The sequence below is a fragment of the Pteropus medius genome, unplaced genomic scaffold, assembly GCF_902729225.1.
Source record: "Pteropus medius unplaced genomic scaffold, Ma_sr-lr_union100, whole genome shotgun sequence".
Taxonomy (NCBI): domain Eukaryota; kingdom Metazoa; phylum Chordata; class Mammalia; order Chiroptera; family Pteropodidae; genus Pteropus; species Pteropus medius.
This window is the reverse complement of record NW_024350396.1, coordinates 742,810-764,067: the sequence shown is the minus strand read 5'-3', so window position 1 is coordinate 764,067 and position 21,258 is coordinate 742,810.

Genomic DNA, 21,258 nt, shown 5'->3' with positions numbered 1-21,258 from the left:
TTGAATTCTTCCCGGAAGAGTTTAGTCCGTTTGAACCACTAAAGCGACACCTCGTGGATTCACATTTGTCTTTGTGAACTCGAGGTCTGTTTTACTGGGAAGCACGTATCACACCCGGAGGGCATCTACGTTACATCTTGCGTTAGCCGCACCGAGGGATCCCTCAGAGGGTGAATAGCCGTGCCATAATTTACTTGAGCATTATTCTATTGGTGGACATTCAAATTATCTTCGAACTTTTAGTGCTATAAGCAGCCATACCATAAATAATTTTGTCCTATCCCATGAACGAAAACCAAACTTTTTTTCCCCGGAACCAAGCTTTTAAACTTCCTCTAGCTTTATATAGGATTTACTATCTCTGAGGCATCATTTTTCCCTTAGTTACATTTCTTGTGTTGAATTTTACTGGCTCCGTGTGTGTGTGTGTGTGTGTTTCCTCTTTTAAACCTGGAATTACCTTGTCTAGTTCAAACATTAATATCTGATGTATCTTTTTCTCAATCTGGACGTGCACAAGTGACAAAGAGGAAAAGAATCAGCTGTGTCACACTCTGGTGCTCTGGTTTGGAAAGATTCTGCATGACACTACATTGGCGGTCCTATCTGCCACGTGACGGGTCGTCTACGTGGCCGTTGCGGTGATCTGACAGCCAGGGTCATCGGCGCCCATGTCCTGGACCAGCGGCGTCAAACATGCTGAAACTTCTGTGCCAAATTCATCTCATCGCGGCCATAGCCCCGAGATCTCCATGTGGTGCCCCACGTGGAAGATGGTAACGGCGATGATGTGACTTCGTTATCTAATGCTGTGTGATGGATCGACACGGCGTGTCGTGGCTCATAACAAGACACGTTCATTCTCTCACGGTTTCTGTGGTTCAATAATTCTGCAATTTTCTGGCTCAGGGTAACTCCTGGGGTGGCCGTCAAGATGTCAGTTGACGCGACAATAATTTGACGGCCTGGCCGGGGCTGGACGCTCTGCTTGCGAGATGGTCGCTTGCATGGCTGTCAGCTGGCGGTCCCAGGCCCTTCCTATTGGTAGGGGGAAGGTTTCAGGTCCTTGACGTGCAGCCGTTCCCGTGGAGCTCCTTGCGTGTCCTTGCAAGGTGGCAGCTAGCTTTCTTCAGAACGGGTGACCCGAGGCAGAGGGCAAGACCCACAGCATAACGTATTTTACGACCTGGACTCGGGCTTCACGCACATCGCCCTGGCGACGGCGATGTCCTGGTGCTCGCAGAAGCCAGCGCCGGCACGCGTGGGGAAGGGCGTGAGTGCCGTGCCGGCGAGGGCTTTCGGAGCAGCTATTTTGGTGATGAGGAGCAAGTCCTTTGCTGCTCAGTCTGGAGCCCAGTAGAGATCATTTTGACTGAAATTTCCAATTGCATATGAGCTTCGCGATTGCCTTTTAGGAGCTGTCAATATGGGCCATTGTGCTCTACGACGATTGTCGGCGTACATGTGACCTCCGATGTTACCTTTACGACTACTCTAAGGGTCGCGTCTTTATTGATCAAACTGTTTGAGAATAATCTTTTTAAGAAATTAAACAACCTAAATATTCTCCTGCTTCGCAGTCAATTCTTTCTTTAGGTTAAAAATTATTTCCCTAAGCCAAGGAGAGTTCAGATTGTTTCTGTACGAGGCAGTGGAGACGACACCATCTGCTGTGCACCCACCAGGGGCTGCATGGTGACGATCCTCAACAATCTGGCCCATCTCGCACATTAGTGAGGTCTCTCATTTATTCTACAAAACTCAGATGAGCTGAATGACTTTAAGAAATGATTGAGCGATATGACTTTGGTCCTTCTTTAGATAGCTAGCTTCCTCTCTTCTCTTCTTCTCTTCTCTTCTCGGAATCTTCTCTCTCTCTCTCTCATCATCTGTCTGTCTCTCTGTCACGAAGGGATTTAGCTGCCCCAGCTCTGGGGCCTTCGTCTCCACGGGTCTGAGGTTTTCCCTCCGCCTCCGAGCTCGGCTTCGCGCTTGCTCTCCTGACCCCTGTGACTGTGCCCCCTGGTCTGTTTGATTCCTCCATCACCCTGGGCAGCCGGGTACCGAATCGCGTTGCTCAAGTGTCTGTGTGTTTGTCGTCGGCTCCCAGCTCAGTGAGGAGGCGTCAGGAAAGTGGCTTTCTCTGTCCTTTCCGCTGCCCTCTCCCCTGGCACTTAGGATATTCACCAACCCACAATTTGCGTTCAGCAAGTATTCATTGAAAGGAGGTTGATTTTCTTTTCCTGTTATGAAGTAAAATAATATAAAAATTTGAGGGTACGTACAAAGTAGGTTTTCTCATCTCTAATAAACACAGGCTTTCTGAACCAAATCGTAGCCAATGAGTAGGAAAACATCGTTCTGCTTTAAGATGCATAAATATAACTTTTCCCAAGCTTTTGGCAGTCACTACAGAGATAATCATGGAGTCCGATGCTTTAACTAAGAGCAAGGAATTCACCCAAAAGTTGATAATAAGTTCAAGCATCCAAGACAAGGAGTACTGAAAACAAAATCATGAATGGCCACACTGTTCCATTCTCACCAAGAAATTGTGTTCCGAACTGTGTCTCCTGTCATTATGCTCCAAACACCAGGAAACTGTGTAAAAGAGTTTCAGGGGGAAATAATTAGCTGCGCTTACATAGAAGATGGTGCGGCCGAGGAAAGAATAATTTTCCCTCTTCCCCTCCGAGTTCTCTTCTGAGACCCCAGTAATAAAAGACAGATTTACAAGAGAAGAACAGAGTTTATTACCACGTCTACCTCGTGTCTACACAGGGGACACGGACCGAGGACGAGCGACGCAAAGAGCTGGTTCGAACTCTGGATCGGAATAGCACACGGACGCGGTAGACACGCTGGGATGAGAGGAAGTGGCTTTTAGGGAAGATGAACCGACCCCTAGAAGAACAGGTGACAGACAGGTCCGACGGTTGGCGACAACACCTGTCTCAGTGTGGTGTCTGCTTGTAGTCTCCGCTTCTGTGACCAGTGTCCACCTTGCCTGGGTGATGGTACTCGGGGGCAGGCATTGAGGACCGAGCAGTTCCGTTTCGAGGGTCTGTCTGAGACAGAGGGGGGGACCTCAGAGCGTCTCTTTCGGCATTTGCTACTTTCCCAGCGCCTACAACTCAAAAATTTCAACATTTCAAAATGGCATGTTTTTGGGGTCGCGTGACCTGAGCTGCCGCCTTCATATTCTGGGGTGTCCTGTTCTGGCAGCCTTCAGCCACGTTAGTGGATCGATCGGATTCAGCACGAATGCCACGGAGTTGTAAAAAGTAAATCCATTGCACAGCACAGATAGGAAGACAACATGACAATCAGACACGCAGAAGTGGAGGACCGTGTCCACCAATGACCTGTCTCCTCTGCTCGTCCTTGGCCGTCTACCTGAGTAGAGCATCGGGCACGTGCCGCATGCTGCTGGCCGGTCTGTGCCAACGCCCGTGGCCACAGCGAGCGCCCGCGTAGGTCTCCGGCTGTTTGTCTGCAGCTGGAGCGAGCAGTCGGGTGCCTTCTCGTCCTCATGGGCGTCGTCTTTTATTTCAGGCCGTTCAGGATTCCGACGACGTGGTGCTTAGTTCCCGCCTGGAGCTTCGAGCAGCCCTCCGATCGTTTCCGGGCTCGGTCTACTGAGATGAAGTCACCTAAACCAGGTAACCGTGCGCACGTTGACCAGGGACACGGGGACAGGGCCTTGTGCTGATCTGCCAGGGGAAATGCACACGGGGGGTGACGGGGCCGAGGGGAGCACGTGATGGGAACGCCTCCCGCCGTGGCACGGAGGAGGAAGTCGGCAAAAACACAGGTCTGAGACGGAACGCGGCCGGTTCCTGAGGACTTCACGGGATTTAGGGGGAGCCGATGGGACTTAGCAGATCCCAGGAAACAAGACCGCAGGGGTGGCTGACGCGATGGGGCGCCGGCTCCCCGAGAAACAGGCCGACGCGGTGCAGCCGGGGCGGGGGGTGAGTGAGGAGCCCCCTCTGAGATGGATCAGAGGCTCCGCCCGGACGCCCCGACAGTGCCGGTCGCACCCCGTCCTCCTCAGAAGTCGCTCGTTCGGAGACTCAGAGTTGCAAAGAGTTCGAGAAAGATCTGAAATCTGAGCTAAGTCCTTGGAAAACAGGGCACCCGGGCAGGGGGTGCCGGAGAAGCAGTCGGAATCTAGACAGGGGTCGGGGGGCTCATCCCGAGGTGTCTTCTCGTGTTCTCTCTTTTCTTTAGTTCTTTCTCTCTTTTTTTTTTTGTCTTTTTCTCTTTGGTGGAGTAAGTTCCCTCAGGGAGGCTGTCGTCTGTATGAGACAGGCCCCCTCACGGGATGTAATGTCTTATGCGGGTGTTAGCATCCTTGAAGGAGGACGCGTGCTATGAATAAATGCGTGCTGTGTTTCTGTGCTCTGTGCTCTCTTTCTGCCGACACCCAGGCCGGGGGCATCTCTCTCCCGCTGCTCTGTGTCCCTGCTGGAAAGCACTTCGTGTGGCACAGAGTAGGTGGTCAGTTAACAGTGCTGGAAGAAGCGGAGGATGAGAGAGACGGCCCGAGCTGAGCGTCGCAAGAGTCCCCGCCGACCTGTGCGCTTAGCGCTTTGCTTTTGGGAAGCGGAGGGAACAGGGAGTTCACCGTTCGTGGAGACGGTCAGACGTCATCGAAATGACGATGCCATTTGGAGAAAAAGACCCCGGACAGCCCTGCTTCAAAACGAGCAAGGCAGGCTCTGGTTTCGCCATAGGGAATCTGGACGGAGTTGGAAGACAAAGTCCCATTATCTTGAAAGGCAGACGCGTAGGGTGGGTAAGTGGCCGGCATGTTGCAAATGCGTCCGCGTGAAACCCTCAGCTGTTACAAAGGATGCTGCCCAGTTTATCCTTGCACAGAAAGTGTCTTTCTTATAAAGGGATTTTTTTTCTTTGCTGATGGGGCAGAGAAAGGCTTGATGGAAGCATATGAAGATGCAGGCATCTGAGACACTGCTCATTTCTCGTTCCAAGTTAACATATTGAGGGGAAGCTCAGTTAAAACGCAAGTTGATCACGTTAAGGAATTCCAGATTCTTTTTTTTTTTTTTTGACAGTCAAGTTACCTAATGAGTACGGTTTAAGGGGAAGCGTTTTCCAATTCACCAGACGTGAGTCGGGTGGGAACGCCATCCGGGCGCAGGAGGCTGTTATGGTACGGGAAGGGTCGATTTCCATGAAAATGAAGGACATTAAGAACAGAAAGGTAATTTGGAGAGGAACGTGCAAAGACTGGAATCAGACATTTGGAAACGCGGCCCTGGGTAGTCAGGAGATCAGCTCACGCGTCTCCTTACTGCAGGGGAAGCGTTTGCACAGTCAAGCAGACCGTAAGCACAGGTCGCACGCCGCTGTTCGGTTCACTCCTGTTTACAGGGACCGACACAGAACAAGCCGTTTCTAAAGTTAGCTGGCAGGAGAAATCGCTCTAGGTTTTCACCGACTGCATCAAAGGCCCCGCAGAAATGCTGGCTGGCGCGGGTCCAACGTTGACGTTGGTGACGAGTGGACGGCAGTGGGTGTCGTGGCCGGCGAGTCCGGGGAACTGAGAGCAGTCGCTCGGGGCACTGATGGCAGCGTGGCGTCACAGGGACACTCGGGTGCTGGGACACGTCTGCGCAACACGGCGGAGCCACAGCCCAGGGTGACGTTGGCGGCGTCGGCATCCGAGGGGCTCCCTGAGTGTGCCTGCCGCCGACTCACGCATCGGGGGGTGTCTGTGCTCCGGGGCGTCCGATCGCCGCCCCACGGAGACGTCCTCGGATGCGCCCGACGCTGTCGGGAATGAGGGACATGTGCGCACGGGTGGCCCAGCCATTCCCACGCTGCGCTCTGCAGAGAGTAAGCGCTGAGCGGCCAGCGCATCGGGGTAACCGGGACCTTGACGACCTGTCGGAAACAAGGTCTGCGTCCCGGCTGATTAGGAAGCCACTTCCTGAACTCAGCGACCGGCGGCAGAAAAGGCGACAGGTATTAACGTGCTGCGTGAGACGGCACCTGCGTCTCCCCGAAAGAGAACGGGCAATTCCGCGCCCTGGGGGCAGCTTGCTGGCGGGACCGCGGCTCTGGAATGTTCCTTTCCGGACACTCTGCGCCCTCCCGTCTCTAATACGTCCGTTCCCCGCTGCCTCCCGTGACTGGAGTCGGTCCAAGCGGCACCGGCCCCAACCTCCGGACAGGGGTCTGTTTGGACGACCCGGTTCTCAGAACCTCGCGGACGAGCCGCAGAAACACGCGTGACGTACACGGCCACCTTCCAGCTCTCAGACACGGCCAACGAGCCGCGGTGGGAGAGGAGCCACATGCACCCCCCGCGCACCCCAGCCCCCGCCACCGACTAAGGACTGTGCGGTGATCATGTTTCCTGCGTAGGTTCACAGCCACGTTTCTTTAAATGGCTTCAAAAAAAAAAAAAAAAAGGGTGGAAAATCGCCGCCATCTGGAACCTGCGGTAAATAGGACCCCGCCTGCCCCGTAACTGCTCGCTGCCTGCAGGGACCCGTGCACCGTGCAGTGAGGGCGGCCGCTGAGCGTTCCCGTGTGTGTCCCCGGGCTCACGAGCCATTCGCCGGAGACACTCTTCTCCCCGTCTGCGGAGTGTGCGTGTGTGTGTGGGCGGGTGATGCGCCCCTCATGTGCTTCACAGCAGGGCGCACGTCACCGAGAAATGCGTGCTGATCGCGCAGATCCACTTTCTTGGTGGACCATCCACACTTGGTCATTTATCCCACGTAGCACAGAGGACATTCATGGGTGTTCTTCCTACGGGGACTCTGAGGGGTGCACAGCCGGCTGTGCATGGGCTCTCAGAGCAGCCGCCGCGTTCCCCAAAACGGCATTCCGAGAACGTCCAGTGCGAGCCGGACACTGTCACCAGTCCGCCCCCATGGTCACGCGTCGCGGCCGCATTTGACACGTGCCCATGGCTCACAGGTGGCGTCACACTGTGTGCATGTGGGCATATGAGTGTGTGTGTGCATGTGGGCGCATAAGTGTGTATTCATGCATGCACGAATGTGCATAAGTGTATGTGCATGAGTGTGTGCTTTTGTGTGCCTGAATGTACATGAGTGTGCGTGTGAGCATCAGTGTGAGTTTATGTGTGCACAAGTGTGCATGAATGTGCGTGAATGTATATGTGTGTGCACGAGTGTGCACGAGTGTGACTTCATATGTTTTTGGATATGCGTGCACGTACATGGGTGTACATGTGTGTGCGTGAGTGTGCTTGAGTGTGTGTGAGTGTGCGTGTGTGAGAGACTGTGTGCTTATGTGTGCGTGAGCGTGCAGGAGTGTGCATGAGTGTGAGCGTGTGCCTGTGCATGTAAGTGTGCCTGTGTGCACATCATGTGTACATGTGTGCATATGAGTTCATATGTACATGAATGTGCATGAGTGTACATGGCTGCCAAGTGCGTGTGTGCCTGTGTGCCTGTGCGCCTTGGTGTGTGCGTACGTGTGCACGCGTGTGTAAGTGTTCCTGTGTGAGCATGCTGTATGCATGTGTGTGTGAGTGTGTACGTGTGTGAGACTGTGCCTGTGTGCATGAGTGTTTGCGCGTGTGCGTGTGTGTGATGAATGGACAGCCCCCAGCAGTAATGGTGTAGGCTGCCTCCTCCGAGTCGGGTTTTGCTGTCTCCGTGGACCTTGGCGCTGTGCCGTGTGCGTGTGCACACACTTAGCCCCGTGTCCCTCCCACCGAGATGGGATCCTCGTGGGGATTCACTTGCCAGCATTGCTCAGATGGCCCTGCACCTACGGAGACTCAGGGCAGCATGCTAGGGTGGCCGGTGACTTTCCTGCCTCCGTGCGGCCCGCGGCGCTGCCCTACACACTGCCCTGCCTTTGTGCGGGGGGTGGGGCGGGGGCCGAACGCAAAGCCCGCGGCCAAGCGCTGGCCCCAGGGCAGCTGACGTGCTCGGGACCTGGGCTCCGTGCGGCTGGAGGTGCAGAGCTGCAGAGGCGCACGGGGCCGACGCCAAAATGCCCCTGGCTGAGGCCCCTGGGGAGCCCATGTGGAGTCCGCTGTCGCGTCCTGCGTCCCCCGTGCACCGGCCTCAGAGCCCAGAGAGCCTCTCGGACGCCTTCCTTCTTGCACAGGAGATGCTGGCAAGGAGCCCCTTGCTCGGTGTCCCCTGCGTCTTTGGCTGGCTTGCACCGCGGCAGGGGGGGCATGTCCCCGGAAACCCTGTCCTTGCTGGTGTTGACAGTGTTCGCTCCCCGCTGGGCGCCGCAAGGCTTCGGCCACTCCGCCCGCGTGGCTCCCGCCCCCTCTGCGGCCTGCTCGGCATTGCTGACATTTCCTACATTCACAAGGAGGGAAAATCATGCATCAGTGAGTTGCACCCAGGGGCCTCCGTGGAGCATGGGAAACGGGGTTGGGGAGGAGGCTGCGCCCCGCGTCATGAATGAACCCTGTTGTTGGGCTCGCCCCCCATCCTCCCTCCCTCAGAGCCGTCCTAAAAATAGCAGATGGTCAGCGCCGGTCACAAAGCGGGCTCTGTGGGCGCGCCCTGTGTTTCCAGCCGCTGTCGTGCGCGGTGCTCGCTCCGGCTCGGCCGGTGTCCCCGCGTTGGTATGCGGGGTGCCAGCTCGTTCGCTGGCAGGCACCTCCAGCTCTCGCCGGCCGCTCACCACGGACCCTGTCTGCGTGACAAGCGCATCTTTCTCCGGCCGCAGTGAATGCGGACCGGTTAACCTGGGCTGCAGGCCGGCCGGCGGGCACCCCGCTTTGCAAACAGCACCTCCGTTGTGCTCAGCCCTGCGTGGGTCGGCTCTGTTGGCGATTGTCTCGGCTTTGGAATTTCTCAGTCCCCTTCGAGTTGGGACGCAAGCAGAGGTCCCTGCTCACTCTCGGAGAGCTGCCGTCACCCTCGGGGGCTGAGAGGACTCTCTGTCCCCCGCTTCTGGCACTTAGAGAAGCTGGCGCATCCTGTCCCTTGCAGCCACCGTGTCGCCTTCAGGCTGAGGGAGAGGCACGGGCCGGGGCCGCCGGCGGGGGGCCCTTGTCCTGGGACCTGGATGTGGGTCATGCACACCTTCGCATCCCTTATCCCCCACGGGGCAAGTCGAGGTGAGCTCTCCCTCCCCGAGACCGTGGCTGCGGCCGCAGACACGGGCCGTTCTCGCCCTTGCCTGTCCACACCGCCCTTGGCATGTCCGACCTGTGCACCTTCGCGGAGAGCGGGTGATTCTGCAGACGAGGCGGGGGGAAGGCAGGCAGGGAACACCCACGAACCTCCAGAGAGACTGTGAGTGGCCCTGGCGGGCCTATCAATACGCTTTTCTTATTTTTTAAAGGCTTTTCTGTATTTCTCTGAAAATCTGATAAGCCATACTCTCACACGTGTTTCTGGAAGTGGCTGTGAACATTAGCACCAGTTTTCTCCGGATGCGAGCTGCTCCGGAGGCCCCCTGGGTGGGGTCTCGAGGGTCAGCGATGGCGCCGGCCCCAGTGGAGACGTAGAAGAACATGACGTCCCCTGTTCTGTGGATCCGCCCCTGAGCATTAGTTTATCACTGGACCGATGACTGTACCCGCAGCCCTTTGAAAGCAAAGGGGGCCCTTCCCTTCCACGTTGCCTCGGGATTCGGGAGCTCGTCCCAATAACGCGTTTTCAAAAACGAGGGCGATGTTTTCCCCCTCGTCATATACGGAGAAGAATTCGCAGCGTAGCCCACGTTTCTGAACTCAAGTTAATCCAGTTTCCGCAGATTGAACGGCTGCATCAAACAAGCGATTCACAAACAAGGGGGGCTCATGAATGCGTGAGCAGGGGCGAACGGAGGGCACACGGTGAGCCGTTGGGCTGCAAGGCATCGAGGGAAAACAAAACACGTTCATGAAAAAAGGTTGTGCTCTGAGAAAATGAACATCTGCTGGTTTGTTTGGTGCACAGAAAACACACGTCAGGTGTCTTGTGCCTCCCGTGCGTGTGCTGCTGCGCTGAAGGGATCATGCGGGATCTCCCTGTGAGCACGGGCGGGGACCCGCACGCGACAGCCTGTGGGCCAAGGGCGGCCGGCGCCCGGCTTCGTGGGCTTCCTGTGCGAGGCAGCTGTGCTCACGCGTGTGCGTGTCGTCGGGGGGCTGCACCCCCGGTACGGCCGCAGGCGGCACTTCCTGTGGACACCAGCAAGGCCTAACGCGGCTCTCGACCAAAGAGACAGAAAACGGTGCCAGCCCCTGCCCGAAACACGTTCCTAATGGGGTCGCTTCTGCGTGAGCCTCGTGACTGGACATCGAAGCTCCCGGAGAACCGCGTGACGCCGCGGTCACGGAGACGACGGGGTGCCCAGGCAGCCGGCGGAAACACAGCGTCGGGTGCCACCGTGAGGGTGTTTTCGGGTGACGTCGGAACGTGAATTCGGCGGCAGAGGAAAGCAGAGTGTCCTCCCCAAAGTGGGCGGACATCACCCAATCATGAAGAGCCTGAATGACACGAAAAGGTGGAGAAAGGTTGAATTCTCTCTCTCTGTCTCTGTCTGTGTCTGCCTGGCTCCCGCTGCGCGGACATCGGCCGCCTCCTGCCCTCGTGGTGACGCTGACACCGTTGGCTCTGGGTGCCCAGGCCTTCGCACTCAGACCGAAGGATGCCACACGCCTGTGGATCCGCGGCCTGCCGATGGCAGACCTGGGGAGTCTTCAACCTGCACAATCGTGTCAGCCAGTTCCTTATAATCAATCGATAGATCAATTGCTGGATGGATGAGTGGATGGATGGAAGGATGGATGGATAGAAATAGAGAGAGAGAGAGAGACAGAGAGAGAGAGTCAGAGAGATCTCCCGCCAGTTCTATTTCCCTGGGGAGCCCTCATGCAAAGACGTCTCTGTGCAGAAGGCACGGTGCGGACCAGCGATGGCGGCAGCCATCCTCACGTGAGTCCGGAAGGTCGCCGAGGGCCCGTGCGCTGCGCAGGGCGCACGCTGACGGAGACGCTCCCCGAGATCTGCCCGGCTGACGGGTCAAAGGACTAAGACGCACAGCAGTCGGGGGCCGGACGTGGCGCTCTGCCGCGGGACGAGACCTGTGCACGGCACACGCCCCAGCGCTGGCTGCGCCCTCGGGCTCTGTGACGCTGCAGGGTGCCGAGTCCCCGAGCCCGGGACACAGGGGCCAGGACTGGGAAGTGCGGACGGAGGATGAGGACGGAGAGTGAACGGAGGGGCCTGGCACGGCGCTCGGAGCAGGACGCAGAGGGGGACGGTCACCCCGAGCTGCTCGGAACTGCCGGCCGTGCTCGGGGCCTGGGCCGGCCGGGAACAAGGGAAGCCAAGTCGTCTGTCAGCGAAGGTGCCCGTGTCCCGCACGGTCGGGCGTCCTCAGCTTTTCCTCAGCGTTGGAGACAGAATCCCTGCCTCATTCCAGAACGTTCCGTCACCTCCGAAAAGAAGCGCCCTGCCCGTTAGCAGTCATCGCCACCCCCGCTGGGCCCGGGAGACCGCGCTGGCTCACGGTCCCCATTCTCGCGTGCTCACCCCGTTCCCCACGCATCGTCAGGGCCCGCGGATTCTGCCTCCCTGACATGAGTCGTTCTGGAAACATCCTTCTGTCCTGCCACGGTTCCCACAACACGACTGCGTCTCCTGCCTGAGGGACACATGCTTACGCTCGTTCTCGGTGTCGGAACGGATTAATCCTGGGCTCTGAAAACCAGATCGTCCGGGTTTGCACAGAAGAGCTAGCTGGCCGCTCAGCACCCACCTCCCTCCGGGCGCACGCGCTCAGTGTGCCGAGCGTCGTGTGCAGGCTCAGCGGTGGACAGGCACGTGGCAACCGCCACACACGACCTCTGCGGTGGCCATTGACCGGGCGACGGTAAAGGAGGGACCGTGACACAGACAGGCCGCGAAGAAGGCACGCGGCAGAGGCCGGGGACGTAGGGACAGCGTGCTGTCAGGGGCCAAGGAGGCAGACTCTCAGGTGATGCTGCATTTAAGGGACCCCGCGAGACGTGGCCTGCGTGACCACCACAAGCCCCCCGGGCGGTAGCGGGGGCGGGGCGCCCTTGGTGACACCGTTTGAGTGAAGGGGTCCAGGAGGTGCAGAGGGAAGGCTCGGGACCGGGGACGGGGCCGACGCCGTGGCCCTGATCGTGGCCGTGTGCTGCCCGGTCCCTCCCCCGTCACTCCTCGTGGTCCGGCCCCGCAGGGGAGGCCGCGCGAACACCCGCCTTGCCTCTGGGTCAGAGCTCGTGAAATTCCCCCTGCTCTGAAGACGTCGTCCATAATTTATAGCTCCTCACACTTGAAGTATCAGTCACACGAAGCTGGGGATTCCGGAGCTGAGAATCGGGGAGAAACACTCGCCTGAGCGCAGCCGGTTGTGAGTTCCGTGTTCCCGACATCTCCGGAAAGGGACGTGGCAGGTCGCACAGACGCCGTGAGGAGCGGCCCACGGGCCCTCAGTCAGTCTGCTTCGCTCACAGGACGGCGGCTCCTTATTTTATTTATTTACTGATTTATTTATTTTTAGACGAGGCGACCCTTGGGTTGACCTCAGAGATTGCAAGGACCTTGTCAGCTCACAATCCCTTATTTATTCATTCATTCATTCGTTTATTTATTTACGCCTACAGCACCTGGTCTTCCTAGGTGGTCTCCCATCCGAGTCCAAAGCAGGCCCGACCCGGCTGAGCTTCCGAGATCAGCCGGGACCGGGCGTGTTCAGGGTGCCGTGGCCGGAGACTGTTTCCTTATTTTTCTGAGGAAACAGGCCCCGTTTTCACTGCTAAGGTATTGGTGAGCGCCGTGTTTACGAAGCACGTTCATGGGATGTGCCGCTGGGGGAGGCGATCATGAACACGTGAGGTGGGACCAGCGCGTTTCTGCATCTCTAGCTCCCGTGATTTCTTTGCTGCAAGCCCAGGACTCAGCACGCAGAGCCGAGGACACATGCCAGGAACGGTGTCTGACTCTCCCCTTCCTTTCGGGGTGAGGGACGTGGCTCGCTCGGCTGAGGTCTGCAGGCCATCAGGGCACCGGAGGAACTAACTATGTCACTAAGTAGAACCCCCAGGGCCTTGCCGACCGTGGGAGGGGCAAACACAGCACCCCGGCGTGCCCTACAGGCCCCCCCAAATCACACCGACTCCCATCGGCACCCCCACGGTGCCTACGGGCATCTTACCGTGGAGACGCAAATCTCCGAGGACCCCCTTGACATTTTAAATGTCATTGTTTCCCGGAGGGGGACACAGACCCTGCCGTTTTCAGCAGCAGGCGCCAGCAGGCGAGGGCTCCCAGGGGGAAATTCCGGCTCGTGAAGTCGGCCACAGCGCAGTGCACGCTGGGCACCAAGCGAGTGGAAAATGTCACACGTGGGGGCGGGAGCTTGTAAGGGAGACAGTGAATGGCGACCTCGAATGTCTGCTGCATTCGTCGGCAGCAGGACACACGCGCACACACACACGTGCGTGCGCACACACACACAGACACACACACACGCACCGGCAGGACCCCTGTGTCTACCGTTGACCCTGTCAAGCCGCTCGATGCAAGAAGCTGGACGGCTGACGTCCAGCAAGGACACGCCGTTGCGTGTTCCCACCGCGCAGGTGCCTCCCGTCGAACTTCACGCATTTTCTGCTGGACCGTCGGGGTCCTGTCGCCCTCCAGCTCTGCTACTCCACAGCCGTTTCGCATTCGAAACCCATGAGCAAACCGTTGCTGGAACGACAGGGAAGAAACAAAAATGATGCGCTTCATCCGCGTGGTCTGGGGGAGACGCTGCGGGGGCTTTCGCGGCCCTGTGGCGGGAACCGGTGTAGGACGGTGCCAGCCACTCAGCATCCTGTCCCCCCAGCGTGCAGGAATCTGCTGTCTCCGTGGCCTCTCGGACAGACGGGATCTGTGCTCGCAGAAATACCTCACGAAAAGGATGAGTTTCCACATCGTAAGTAAAAGCGTCATCAAAAGAAAGGGTTGAACTTTCACCGAACACTCACGCTCACGACACTCGTCACCGTCCATGGACGGTTCTGGGAACCCAATTGAATGTGTCCAGCGCGAACTCGTCACCGGGTTCCCTCCGAAGGTCCCCACCACTCCTCCTTCTCTTATGGGGACCGTCACCTTCTAAGCATCTCCGTCCCCACCCTGTCCTTGCAGGCAGTCAACTCTCTTCCTGCAAGCCCCACCCTGACGAGCATTCCTCTGTCATGCGACGGGAAAGTAGTCACTATCGCGGGTCACCTGTCTTGGTTTCCCACGTCTCCTTCCCCGTCGTCTGCAGAGAACACAGGAGCACAGGAGAGGCTGTCCCCACTTAACAGCACAGGTGAGACTGTCCCCACTTGACAGCACAGGTGAGGCTGTCCCCACACAAGAGCACAGGTGAGGCTGTCCCCGTGTGTTCCGTAAATCCCACCCTACACCCTCTTTCCCTCATCTTTCCGTTATTAGCCACCTTTCTAAGAATGGAGCATCCACGAGTGAATGACTTCCCTGTGCTTTTCAGCATACTGGTCATATGTCGTCCATCGTCGTCCAGTGCTCAATGCTAGCACATACGTGGCCGGGCAGATGTTCACAAAGTCATCTGCCATCATTGGTGACACGTTTTCAGCTCCTACTTCCTCCTTGAGCCTGTTAGGTCAGCCTCGGGGACGCGCTGGTCCTCACTGCCAGACCTTCCAGGTCGGTCGTCAGTGGCCCCTTAGACATAACCGCAGCAGCCTCATTTTGGTCGTATTTCTCCTTTGGTCTCTGTGCATGCGTCTTTTTAAAAGTTGGTTTCTCCCTTTGAAAGGAGCAAATGACTTTAAAGGACACAACATGGTCTTCTAGAATCTTTGCTTTTTTCCGCATGCTCTGGCCAGAGAAGCAGCCGGGTCCCCGAGAACTGCGAACACGGGCGCGGCTCCGTCACCTGAGGCCGATTTTCCTCGGAAGAATTATGCCGTCCACAGGAACATCCCCACACTTGTGCGGGAACGCTCTCTATGAAAGCTTGTAGGAAACCCAAGAATGATTCCGATGCTGGGCCTCACGGTTTTGCACAGACATGACTAAAAACGGATGTGGTCAAGGCATGTCGATTCAAAGCCATTCGACACACACACGCGCAGGGTGACCTTTGAAATGGGGGTGCACCAAAGGGGACAGAGCGCATGCATGTCTGCAGCTGACTATTGACGAGGCCCCCGGCTGTCAAGTAGATAAGTTCTAACTTGTAAAGGCAAAGCCGAGGACAGAGCGTCATCTTTCCAAGTTTTCTCCCCGCGTTTCGAGCGTGCTGAGCTGGAGGACACACAGTCACTCAGAAGGGTTTTCACACACCACGTTCACACACGTTCCTCTCCATGCCCGCTCGGCAGACTTCACGGCACGAGTCTAAAAATAAAGACGTGTGAAGATTCAATCACTCCTGTTCTTTTATTTAAAGCTCCGGACAATTACCGAGAAAAAACCCGCAGGGGATGAGAAAGAGCGATTAGAAAAATTGAATGAGAAAGTCATTATGTACAATACATCATTCGGTGTGTGGTGCTTCGCGATCTCGAATTTTAATAACGCGTCAGAGGATGGTTGCCGAGCGTGGGATGATCTGGCGGAACGATTCCCATCGGGGCCTTTTCCTAAGTACCTCGAAGATTAAATTGATATTTAAAATATACCCACCTAAAGCGGGTACCGTTCTCTGTAATGCCGCAAACGATTATGGTCATCGGCGCCAGCCAACGATCGCCACGCTCGTCGCTAATCAGAATATCGTCCGAAACGACGCCGGCTGTTAATCGGACGACAACGGAGTGGCGTCCGTTCGTGTCTGTGTAAAGAGCGTTTCGATATGGAGAAGGGCCTCGTGCACACGTGTCCCCCTGAAAAGGTCGAGTCGAGTCACGGCGTGTCACTGCACCTCTCGAGAATAAGGTTGAAAAAATGCGGGCCGTGTGTCTGTGAGTGTGTGTGTGTGTGTGCTGCAGGGTGTGTGTGGGGTGGTGTGTGTGTGAGTCTGTGTGTGTCTGCGTGTGTGTGTGTGAGTCTGTGTGTGTGTGTGTATGCTGTGTGTGGGCGCAGGCGCAGGTAAAGGCGTGCAGGCAGGCAGTGTGTGTGTGTGTGTGTGGTCTACATGTGTGTGTCTCAGGTCTGTGTGTGTGTGTGTGTGTGTGTGTGTGTGAGTTCTTCACTCCGTGGCTCAAGCACAGATACTGCCGATGTGACGAATCCATGGGGAGACGCGACCCCCTGCTTTGAGCGGCGTCTGCTCACTGACTCATTCACGCCGTGTTCCAGAAAAGCACGTGTGGACCAAGGTCTTACACCTTGAGCCGGCGCCGCGGGCCAAGCCACGGACACTTGCAAAGGGGAGACAGAGACTCTATATAATAAGGGAGCGAGAGCCGTGAGGCAAAATGAGATCAGTTGTTTACGAAAGGCCCAAACGGTCGATTCTGACCTGAGAGGCCGGCATGGCGGGGGAAGGGGTGTCACATGCGAGGTGACTGGCGCTAGCCCCTTGGGGTTGGGTTGCAGGACAGCGTGGGCGCCTGGCAGTCTAATGGCAGGGAGGCCCTCCTGTTGGCCGTGTAGCCTCTGAAGCCACCGCCCCGGGGGCTTGGTAGTGCATGCGTGTGTCACCCGTCTGTGGAACAGCTCTGAGGAGCTGAAGCTGGCTATGAGGACCTGGGGTCACCACCAGCCCCCCACTTGCAAACATTCTATTTCTGGAGTGCGTTTGGTGACTCCGAGCCGGTGGCGGTTAAGGGGTCACAGCATAACCCTGTTGCAACAACCCGAGAATAGCACAGAACTGAGCTCATTTTTAGGAAGAAAAAAACGTTTCCTGTTTAAAAAAAAAAAAAAAATGGATTCCCTAGAGAGTGCGAAACGCTCTACAGGAAGCAGATATTCTTCATTCGGCCTCGCCCGGTGCCAAGCTCTTCAATAACCGTGCAACATCGGAAGCACACGGCTCACACTCCTCACGGAGACAGAGCCGCTGGGCTTAAAACAGGGAATTTCGTTTCTCTAATATTCGAAAACAGCATGTTCTTTACTGCGAGTGAAGGGCGGGCTGAAGCGTCCCGTCCAGGGCTGACGCGTCAACACGTTGGCCTCGAGGGCCTCACAGACTCTGTCACAGATACGTGACTCTGCCGCTGAGGAACAGAACGCAGCCCCAGGCACGACAAACGCGAATGGCTGTGACCGTGTGCCAATAAAACTTTATTTGTAAAAACAGGACGCCAGCCATTCAGGGCCTGGGGCTGCAGCTTCGGACACTGCCGTCCATTAATCTATCTAATATCTGAATCCATAAGAGAATTTTGACAGTTAGTTTAGTAAATCCAGTTAACTCATCTCCCTCTTATTTATCCAGAATCTCTCAAACGGAAAGATTGGAAAAAAAAGAAGAAATCTATGAGCATGCATTTTTTTCTAAATGGCATGAAAACAGGTTGATACCAGGAATTACTTGTATATAAAAATTCAGGGGGTATCATGGAACAAATCTATTTTTCTGTCTATCATCTCTCTATCTATGTATCATCATCTTATCATATATTTATCATCCATCTATGAATCTATATAATATACATCTACATTTATTTTATCTATGAATCTATAATGTATTTTCATTTACATCTTATCTTATTTACACATATTTATATGTATTATATTATATTTATATTTATATCTTATTTATGCCTATGCGTGCAGATATATATGTCTACACACACGTGCACATCTGCACACACACACTGAATTCTTACGGAATTCATGTAACGCATTTATTTACACGTGAAACCATTGCCCCAGATGTGCGCGGGCGAATGCGTCTGGGGTTTATAGTATAACACATTGGACATCACAGGGACCCTTCTCAAAAGCTTTTTCGCTGTCTTAGGGCTGCAGAGAAAGCTCACACTCGGAGGGACAAAGGACTCCTTTTCCGAAAAGCAGCACCTCTGAGACTGTTCATTAGAATGGCAACCGCTCTATCCGTGCCTAGGTGCGTGGAATGTTTCGACAAGATTTTTTAACATGCGAGGTGACGGGCACTCTGGTCCCATGGTTATCAGCCCCCCCTGGCACTGTCGAGGTGATATTAACTGGATGAAGTCATTGGGGGCCAACATGGGGACCCAGTGTGTCAGATTCCAGTTACTTACAGGGCTGGGTCGATGTGCTGCCTGACCTCGAGTTGCAGGACAAAGCGAGTTGCAGCGCTGACGGGCGAGCGGACAAGATTCTCTGGATGCTTAAAACTGCCACCTGAGGATGTCTCCGGTGGTTCCCGGGCTCCATGGGGTCGGACACACGCGAAATCTCATCTTGGAATGAGAAAGCTGGAGTATGCTAGAAATAACTCTCTAAGACGGGCGTATCTCATTGTTAAGGATAAAACCCTCTCTCTCCTTAGGACAAGAGATAGTTAACTTCTTTTTCCAAATGGGAGAACGCTAATTACGGAGTTAGACTTTGGGAGAATGTGCCAATTTAGCATTTCCACACACACACACACACACAAAGTCACTCGACAAAGCGTAAATAAAGTCTAACCATTATTTTCACTTTAAGCATATCAGAGTCTTAGTAGCCTAATTAGGGACCGAGGCAAACATCTGCTGGGTGCTGGAAAGTAACCTCCCGCGCAGAGGATGCCTGTGTTCAACGCCAGCCCCCCTGCCACCTGCCTTGGGACGTGGAGGCCGACCAGGCCCTGACTTAAAGCCTCCCTGACGAGCGTCACACCAGAGACGGAAGCTGAAGCAGCACGAATCTGCAGAGGACACGAGGGCATCCATGTGCCCCACGGAGTCTCGCGCAGAGCTCATTAGGAAGCCTCTCCTGCTCTCCGTCCCACGGCGCTCCTCTGGGGGTCTCGGGCTCGGCACTCCTGCAATTCGGGGCTGGACCGTTCTTGGTCGTGGGGGGCCGTCCCGTGAGCAGCATCCCTGGCCTCCCCTCACTAGATGTCACTAGTACGTTCTTCCGTCAGTTTACGATGACCAGAGACGTCCCTAGGGAAAGTCAAATGTCCCCAGAGGGACACATTCACTATCGATGATCATCGATAATCTCCTGGGGCCAGACTGCAAGGTAGGCTGAGCACGAAGAGCAAAGCAAAGTCACCAGCCGAATCCTTGAAGAAGCAGGACGTGGTCCCCGCTTCCTGCCCAGCCCCCTGTAGCCCCCGGAGGGATGCCCCGCAGTGTCTGGGGGTGGAAGGGGTCCGACTGTCCCTCCGGGCAGCGACCGCAGGGAGGGGCAGGCCTCAGGCCGTCGTGCACCGTGATCAGCAGCCAAAGCATCGCAGAGGGCGGTGCTGAACCGCAGCACCCAGCCTGTCATCGGGCCCCCGCCCGGGAACTAGCTCGCTCTCACCAAGGCAGGTCAGGAAGGAAAAGCCTAAGCAAAGCGTTGCTCTCCGGCTTTCAACAGCTCCTGAGTGTCCTCCTGACTGGCTCGGGGCACTCGGCTGCGCGGCAGACGGCACTCGGCCAGGTGTTCGCCTCAACCCCTCCTCCTTCCCGCCTCATCCACTGCCTCCCCTCCACCTTGTCAGTTAAAATCAAAAGTGGCAAAAAAAAAAAATGAAGACGTTTAAAAACCGAGCTCCTTGCGCACAGCCGTGAGCCTCTCGGGTTTTTGCTGAGAGCACTCTCTGGGGGGTCGATGTGATTTATCTTCTGGTTTGAAGCGTTTTTCTCCCAGATCCGTAGGCCGTAACCTGCGGGCGGGGGGAGTTAGTGGACGGGCAAGCTGTGTGCGCCAGTCGTATAAGGAGAGTCTGAATTTCTTGTAGCCTAAAAATATAAAGCACGGCCTGAAGCACAGGAAAATGCCTTCAAAAGAGAGACCGTTCCAGGCATGAGGAGCTGGGCCGGGGAGGCGTGGGCGAGGCCCTCTGCTCCTTAGCGATATTTCACGTGTTCGTTCGCAGGTAGGTCGCGACATTCAACGCTCTGGGGTTCGGGTCTGAATGTATCTAGCTGCGATATCCATGCGAAATATCTAAATAGACAAAGAACAGGGGAATGCCCAACTAAACACATTTTATTCTTACGTTGGTTTTACCTTTTCGACCTTCAACGGTTTTAAATGAGTGCATGCCATTAAAAAATATGTGCGGGACAAGCCTCTGGGCTCCGGGGCGGGCGTTCAGTGAAAGGGCCCGGACGACCGCGGCGTAGGCAGAACGATGTCCTCTGAGGACGCTCAGCCAGGCGGCGGAGGCCCAAAGATCATATTTTTGCGTCCTTAGCAGAGCGCAGGCGTAACGTGGTTGAAAAGAAACAGGCGTCTCTCCAGTGTCTGTGGCACTCCGCGAACCATCAGATGCTGCGTGGTGCTCGAGAAGGTTCTCCCGCACGGGCCGCCCCGGGGCGTCGCGGGCGCGCATTGCCCCGCGGTGTCGCCGGTGCGCCTTGCCCCTTGGAGTCGCCACCGCGCATTGTCCCTGGGTGTCGCCGGCGCGCATTATCCCTGGGAGTCGCCGGCGCGCATTGTCCCTGGGAGTCGCCGGCGCGCATTGTCCCTGGGTGTCGCCGGCGCGCATACCGCCCCAGGACCCAGCAGCGCGCAGACTCACCCGCGAGCCCGCGTAAATGAACTTGGATGCGACGCACGGATTCGCGCCCGCGCGCCTTCTGCGTTAACGAGACGCACCTGTGCGTCGCGAGCGTGCGGGGCCCATGTCAGCTTGTCCCCGTGTACCCCAAGCGTTGCGTCGCCATCTGTGCTTTCCTCTGCGTTGGGGATTGCCCTAAATCCGGGAGGAGCCACGTAGCTCTGGAGTGTCCCCCAAACACGTGGCGTTGGCTGGCGGTCACCGCGGCTGCTGCCCGGCCCCAGGCGACATTCTTGGGGCCCGATGCTGAGCTGGTTTGGGAGGCTGGGAGCAGGCGTGTCCAGTGACAAAGGCGGAGCCGCACACGGACGTGGGGAGGCGCAGGGTCGGCCCCCAGGATGGACCATCGCCCACCATCGCCCGGACGGTGTCCTCGGAGCCGGACATTCCGACAGCGGGCTGCAGCGCACGTCCCCACACGTCACCGGAGGGACCGGCCATCGCCCAGGCGGTCAGAGTCTTCAAAATAGATGCCGACGCCAGCGCTCGTGGGATCCGCGGAGCCGCGTCCCCGTTCCCGCGGGGCTGCGGGCCCACGTCACCAAAGCAGCGCTCCGGGCTGACCGCGGAGCAGCTCCCGCGCAAGCCGTGCGCCGGCCACCATTTCTCAAGCCCCGGGACCCTGCGCTGCGCCCCTTTGGGTCCCGCTCCCTC